Genomic DNA, 7,880 nt, shown 5'->3' with positions numbered 1-7,880 from the left:
TCAGTGGCGCATTTCAAGGAATCTGTTTGCACACGAGATTGTATGGAACAGTTATTCCACTAGACCATGCTTTACTAAAACCTAGCATAGTATAGCCTTCACGCATTTGCACTATTATTTGAACTCAAATAATGCAAAGTGAAACTGACTTCACCATGGTGTCAGACAGTCAACGACAAAACAGTTCTACACAGTTAGTTACTTTCACTATTGACTGACAATCGGTTACCATCGAAAACATAGGCTCGAAAAAGCAACACTTACCCTAATAATGTTCAAATGACTGAACAATGGTTATCCTGCAGAGGAGTTGTTTATATCTTGTGACAGTGCGTCTTCAGCTGTGCTCTATACAGTACGTGTCTCTCGCCTCTCCCCAATCACTTTTAACTGTCATTACCAATTTGCAAATGATGGTGAATAACTATTGTGAGATGTATTTCATAATCTTTATTCTAACTATGTTTCCCATTGTAGCCTAATCGTGTAATTTGTAATGTATTGCATGGATGTGTGCTGGTGTGCATTCATGGATGATAGAAGGATGGTGCGTTGTGCACCCGCCCATATGACTGTTGATAATGCGCTCTTAAAATAACATATAAACAACTCGCCATGAACTTCTGACCAGGTTTCTCTTGGTCATTGGTGCAATGCGTTTTAGGTTGTGTAGGATAGCGATTTTAGACAACACGCCAGATCCCCTCCTTAGGTTGCTTATTGCCACACCCCCTGGCATGTTGTGTAATATAAGAGAAGTGTAAAATACGAATTTAACTTTGCACCGGGAAAATAACTAGCTTTCCGCCATGCGCTAGGTTGCAAAATAGGGCCCTAAGGTTGGAAGGTAATCCATTCCACAAGACAGCTGCCGAGTATAGACCTCTCCAGAATAAGTCCCGCCTCCTAACTTCCTGTGGGGATCTACACAAACAGGCACACATAGCTGCAACACATCCACACAACACCTAGGATCACATGATGTCTTGAAGTCACATGACTAATTAGGAAGTAATAAGTGTTTGATGGCTGCAAGTCAGATTCTCTTTGTGTTGGTGCTGGACACTATTGTGTGAGTTGGGCTCCCTTTTCATGCAGGTACTGTTGGTCATGGTAGAGCATGTTTAATCACTGCCATTTTAATACTTATTTATTTCATTTTATCAGGGTAATTTCTAGAAGGTTGTGTCTACTCTTCACGGCGGACACAGGCTTCTGCATGGAGTTTTAACATTTGTGATCACCTCATTGTGACCTGAGCTGCTGGGCTGCATTGGTAAATTTCTTAATATGCACATTTTCCATTGAATGTTTTATACCTGCATTGGAACATGTCTTAAACTACTTTCTCTGTCCGTAGCAACGGAACATTCACCTTTTTGCCCTCATGTGTCAATGAGCTGTGGACAGTTGAGCATATTGAAAAGTAGGCCTATATTTTCTAGCTACGTTTGAGTGGACTATGCTATGATGTTTAATGAGGCTGGCAACTAACACGCTTGTTCTCTCCTGAAAAGGGACCAGGCCAGCCACTGTTTTCCAGTAATTAGTATGCATTTCTTTATTGTGTTTGTTTGTTTGGTTATCTGACTGCCTCTGGGCCTACTACCCATGTGCCCCGATCATAGTAGCATTGTACATTAACAAGTGATGCTATTGATGCTGGTGGTTCTCCTCCCTAACTATGTCCTCTGCTTAGGCTATTGCTGTACAAGGCCAGATCCACACTGATGCTTTGCCCCTTCTTGCCAAGGGACCACATTGGGAGACACTGTCTTGGTGTGTACTATAACTACGACACGGTGTGATATTTTGTAGTGGTATCGAAAGACCTTAAGTGTGTAGTGCTTGCTGCAACAGGACACGTGTGACATTTTGTAGTGGTATCTGAAGATCTTGAGTAGTGCTTGCTGTGTTGCATGCTTTGTCTGGTGTTGGGTTGCTGTCTCCTGTTTTTCTGTCTCACCAGGGTCCTCCTGAGCAGGGGTTTTGCATTGGCTGATTTTCGGTGCCGTTTAAGTAGTATAGTCTATAGTATACTACTTAAACGGCACCGACAATAAAAAAATCCAGTGGAAACTAGGTGGCAGAAGTGTGTAGGCCAATCTGCCCACCAGCTTTTTCAACTTCGCTACCTACAGATGTTTTACCGGTATGATATTTCGAAACGCCATGTTATTTCCCATAGACAATCCACGCCCGGAAGTTGGATGGATACGGAAGTTACGGAGGCGGGACTTATTCTGGAGAGGTCAATAGAAAAGAGTACTTTCCCATACAGCTCTTGAAACGGCAGAGACTGTAATCTGATGAACTCAGAAGGCAGTACAGTGCAATGATAATGTATTAATAACAATTATTGTAACTAAGATTGTACACATGAGGTAAATGAGCTGAACAGTGTTGATTGACTTTGTTCAGTGTGAGGGTGGGGGCTGTTACTGAGTGTTCAACAGAGTGACTGTTTGGGGGAAGAAGCTGTCTGTGTCTGCTTGTTTTGGCAAACAGTGCCCTGTATTGTCTACCAGAGGGAAAGAGGTTGAACAGTTTGTGACCAGGATGTGAGGGGTCTGTAGAGATTTTAGCTGCCCTTTTCCTGACCCTGGACTGGTACAGCTGTTCCTCCTCCTGCCTGTAAGCAGACTCATCACCATCCTGGATCAAACCATTTTCAAATCATTTTTGGTACCGAGATAATTAAGATACTCTTATGGGGTGGGTGATTGCGTTTCTTTAGGAATCCGCTGTTTTGGTTTGTATATGAATATGAAGTGACACATACAAGGGCGAAAATAGGGCACGGGCGGAAATGGGTAACTTTCTGATACTATCATTGAAAACAAGTTGCATTTTTGGACATCTGTAGATATGTTGATAATGTTATTTATTTACTTTACTTTTGTTTCTGCCTTTTCAAAATGTTTTGCTCGTATTGATCGACTGAAGTTTTGTGCTGATGTACATTAATAAAGTAATAATAAATCTCTGTTTGTGTGTTTCTCTCTCTTTATGTCTCCTTTGCATCCCCAGGTTCACAAGGGATTTGACTGTTAAATGAACACACCCACTGCATCTCATTAACGGGATACACAGCCAGCCAAGACCAGACAGGGCAAATTTATTTGTTTGGCACATTTTATAGACAAAATAAGAAGTGCTTTACATGCATTATAAGAGCTTACAGAACCCTAGACCTGCCAATCTTGAAGAATTAAGTGCCACCGAGAACCCCCCCCCCCCCAAAAAAAGAAAAACTGCTCATGTCGGGCTTCATGCATGCTGCCAAAAATGGACAGCCATATACGCAAGAGAGGCTTGAGCTCCATTTTGAATAGCTGACCCATCTTTAATATGAAGTACATGTACAGGATGTATCTAAATTTGACTACATGTGTTCCTGGAAATGCAACTGTATATTGAGCTACTGTAAAATATTAATTTAGGCAATCTGTTTTAGAGCCAAATGAGACTATGAAAAACACGTGTTGAAAGGGACTGGTGTGGATATGTTGCCCGTTTTCTTATATTTGATCTCCATTCTATCATGTCCTCCCTAATGCCATGCATCATATCATGCCTCCCTCACATATTTAATCAGACTGGTTGCAAATGGCTTTACCAAGGCCAAGTAACCCCACTCGGCGACTATCTTGCGACACACTTTAGACAGTTATTGGGAAGGTGCGGGATATAAAACGCGAAAATTACTGTTGCACTAGTATGGACATCTTGCCGTGCCAACGTTGCAGCAAAAGTTGCCTAAATACCATGTATATAAATGTCCTGTCAGCTTATTAATTGATTTTGCGTTGTGTGTAGATTTGGACTTTTTATTCCACTTTGTTTAAACAGCAAAGTGGCAAAACCTTGTTCACCTGTTTGGAACTGGCTGGTGAATGTGACGCATGTAGGCCTGGCTAGATGACCCTTTTAGTGCATCTAGGCCTACTGATCGCTGTGGATTTTTTTTTTTCGTGTCATTGGATTACAGCAAAATATGAATATTTTTTTCTTAACATGTCTTAATGTAATGGCGTGATTGCGCTTCGTTTCTGCTTTTGGAGAGGCATCAGACTGTAGGTGAACACTTCCTTTGATTCTTGGAGTTCTCGCTATGATTTAAGTCTGCCCTGCACTCAATAGCCTACAGTTTGGAGTTTACTTACTTTGCCTTTGTAGAATCGAATTTGAGTTTTCAATGACTCGTTCTCCTTAAGCTAAGCATGCATGAACCGATGCATCTTGTTATCAAGGTGGCGCAAATGAGGCTAGAGGCGGTGGATTAATTTATCAAAAGTGAGCAGCAACTCTATGGGCTAAGCCCCGAATGTTTTCAACTGCTAGGCGACACCCCTGTCTATTGCGTTTCAAGACAACCGTGCTGCATTCGATTTCATGAGGACAAATTGTTAAATTGTTAAAATGTAATTATATATATCATTATTTAGCATGTTTGTTTTCTCCATATGTGCTCATGCTGTGTTCCCCAAGTGGTAGGCCAGGTCTCAGCTGCTACACGTATTTATTTATTTTTGTCTGCCCCCCCCCCTGGCTCGAATGTCAAACTCCGCCTATGGTGTGTGTGTGTGTGTGTGTGTGTGTGTGTGTGTGTGTGTGTGTAGGCTGTTCTGTAGGTACTAGATGTATAAGCACATGTGTAGGCTGTAGTACAGAGGCTATGACTCAATTCTCACTGGTATCTGCTAGACAACAAGTACCAAAACATGATCAGTTCATAGATTTCACATGTAAAATACATTTTATACAACCCCACCCCCATCTTGCCTGTGTATGTGTTTGTGTGTGTGTGTGCGCGTGCATGTGCTTGTGGGTGTGCCTGGGTGTCATAATGATCCTACACTTCCAATTTCGTGCAGTTTTGACCATGTTAGGTCACAGATACCTGCAATTACAACACCTCATTTTTACTTTTTTGTTTTTAACTAGGTGGCGCTATACATGAAATGAGTGGTTATGGAATGGGTTAAAGGACAATTCTGGCGCAAAATGAACCTAGGGATTAATAACACATGTGTACCGAGTTCGACCGTTCACGGGGATTTCTTTTCATGCTAGTCGAATGTGACCAGTTTTATTGCAAACCGCTAATTAGCGTTTAACGCTAGCCTTCGGGGCACACGTACAGTAGAAAGAAATCGCTATTTCTATACCACTAACAAGGCTCAAAATAGCACCACACTTACACAGTAGCATAATGAGGGTCTCTACATGTAAACCGAAGCATTGAGAACTTTGTAAGTGTACAGGCAGTTTATTAAAAAGAAACACATTACCGTTCACGTCTGGTTCACACTTCCGTCATCAACTTCTTGAATTTTTGGTAAATGATTCCCGGGACACCAAAACACTGGGGCACATGAAACTTAGTGGTTATGCAGCTCCACTGGACTCTTACGGAAAATTAGCCTTTGTTTCACAGGGCTCCTCACTCCCTCCCCCGAGTAAAAAATGTAAATGCAAAAAGATGCCGCTTTAATCACCACTAACACCAAATGTCATGTGTATGACAGCCTCTGGGGGTATGCCCAGTTTCATGGAATTCAGTACATTGGGGGACATACAATAGCCAGTAGTAGGTGGTGTTGAACAAATAGTTACTGGTAGGGGATGTTGAGAAATTGAAATTTGAATGTTGAAATGTAACAACCCCCCCCCCCCCCCCCCCGACACACAGACACACAGGTACACCCCCACACACAAACACAAACACCCCCTCACTCTCACAACAAATAAAAATAAAGAATATGTAATTTATTCATTAATCAGTGAGGTAAAGAACAGTATACCCATTTATCTAAATAAAATCAGAACATTATATCTCAAATCACACAAACTTAAGCTATTACTTTAATTACCCCCTTTATGTATACTCTATAATTCAATTCATAATATCCCTTATTTTACCTAAGAATATTGTTTTATTTATTAAGTATGCAATGAAGTAAAGGACAGTTTACCTATTTCTCTAAATAAATCAGCAACTCGATCATCAACATTCTCTCAGATTATAATGAAGAATGTTAAGATAGGTCATGAAAGACTAACCACCTAAAATATATCTAAACACATTGATCATATCCCTTACTTTTCTCAAAATCTATCAGTTATCAATACATTTTTCCTCTATGAAAAGCAAACACCTGTGTCTGATATGTATTTTATATGTGAAGGAACATAGGCAGGGGTAACAGGAGTAATCCACTATCTGGCCAATGAAAGCTGCTATTTCAAATTTCCGGGGATGGCACTCTCTCATATTTGACCTTTGACCCTGCAGTCTTGTAGATCAGTACTCCACACACCATAGCAACTGCTGCCAGGAGACCCCCAACAACAACAACAAGGTTCATGTTTACATTGGGTTGGGCCTGCAAAGAAACTGCAAAACAGAAAAAGTACAGGTTTCTTCTTAGAACAAAGCACAGTTTGAGATGTTGTGCCAAATGTTGTGTGTGAAAAAGTGAAGGAGGATATTTCATTTGCATTCATACTGGGACTTAAATTGCCCTCAAAGTAATCTGCTGTTGCTTTAACACACTTTGCTATGGAGCGATTCAGTACCTGGGCTGGCTGCATCTCGTCTGAGGCGCCGGGGAGCCTGGGAAATGTAGTGCCCCGAGACGGAGCAGTTGGTGCAGCCCTGAGAGCACCTGAGAGCACCTGCTGCCAGGTACCCCAGCCTTACACAGGATGACCGAGCAGGTGATGAACTCCTGCACACAAACATGAACACACATGAACACACCTTATAGAACACCTGTGGGGTGTACTACGAATCTCGATTAGTGGGTTAGCGAGATATGCGCTCAAAGCCAGGCTATGCTGTGACACGAAAGTGGATCTGTTTTAGTGTCGCTATATCACCATGGTATCTTATGCTATCAACCAAACCCGAGGAGGTTAAGTGCTAAGTTATAGCTCAAATCGTGTAATCTACCACACACTGACCAATCAATTGTCTTAAAAACGAAGTTATCTCACGTGTAGGATTCTGTCATATATCTTACAGATGGAGCTCCGCCTCTACTAACATTTTGGATCTCGAATGCGCTTTAATAGGGCGGTGCGTGCAAATATCCCACTATGGACGTGCATACCATACAACAACTGATGACAATTGATTTATTTGATGTTATAGGTTAGACACAAAAAATCACCGCTGTGTAGATTAAGCTATCGCTCATGAATGCGGAAGTAATTGTTTTTAAATAGAGGTGGTCTTGTGCGTCTCCACGTTACACGATTGGCCAAAGTCATCCCAACACCGAGAAAGCGCACAGATCTGAGCTGAAAGCCTAGTTTGACAAATATATCACATAACTGCAATCGTAATATCACTTAACGTATACCCCTGAGTCAAGGCTTTGTCAAGCCTCGATATGTCTACATAGCCTAGATATGTCTAACGTGCTTCGTAGTATACCCCCCTACACACAAACATGGACACCTTATAGAACACCTGCACACAAACATGAACACACCTTATAGAACACCTGCACACAAATATGGACACCTTATAGAAAACCTGCACACAAACATGAACACACCTTATAGAACACCTGCACTCAATCATGGGGCACCTTATAGAGAACACCTGCACTCAAACATAGACACCCTTTATAGAACACCTGCACTCAAACATGGACACCCCTTTTAGAACACCTGCACTCAATCATGTGATGAGACTCCTAAAGAACAATGTGCATCGGCACTAAGCTCTTATCTTGACCTGGTCATGCAGCCCAAATGGTCTGTGTTGACCTAAAATTTTTTGCCAATGGAATGTTTTTATATTCCATTGGGGATGCCGAAAAACATCAGTAAGGCAAATGTGTGCCGATCTATTAGAGCAATGTATA

General features: G+C 41.6%; 2 long non-coding RNA genes across 2 annotated transcripts; one reads left to right on the top strand and one right to left on the bottom strand.

The window, feature by feature from the left end:
• The first annotated feature begins 1,041 nt into the window (after nucleotides 1-1,041).
• On the top strand, nucleotides 1,042-1,673 carry LOC121705757. The gene is made up of 3 exons (XR_006030887.1): nucleotides 1,042-1,072; nucleotides 1,168-1,276; nucleotides 1,361-1,673. It is a non-coding gene; the product is annotated as an uncharacterized LOC121705757 (long non-coding RNA).
• A 4,559-nt stretch (nucleotides 1,674-6,232) lies between these two features.
• LOC121705756 lies at nucleotides 6,233-6,637 on the bottom strand. The gene is made up of 2 exons (XR_006030886.1): nucleotides 6,583-6,637; nucleotides 6,233-6,400 (listed from the first exon to the last, which is right to left on the bottom strand). It is a non-coding gene; the product is annotated as an uncharacterized LOC121705756 (long non-coding RNA).
• Nucleotides 6,638-7,880: the final 1,243 nt, after the last annotated feature.

This window comes from Alosa sapidissima, chromosome 3 (genome assembly GCF_018492685.1).
Source record: "Alosa sapidissima isolate fAloSap1 chromosome 3, fAloSap1.pri, whole genome shotgun sequence".
NCBI lineage: Eukaryota > Metazoa > Chordata > Actinopteri > Clupeiformes > Clupeidae > Alosa > Alosa sapidissima.
Note: the sequence above shows the minus strand (reverse complement) of the source record. Positions and strands in the feature narration are given on the sequence as shown.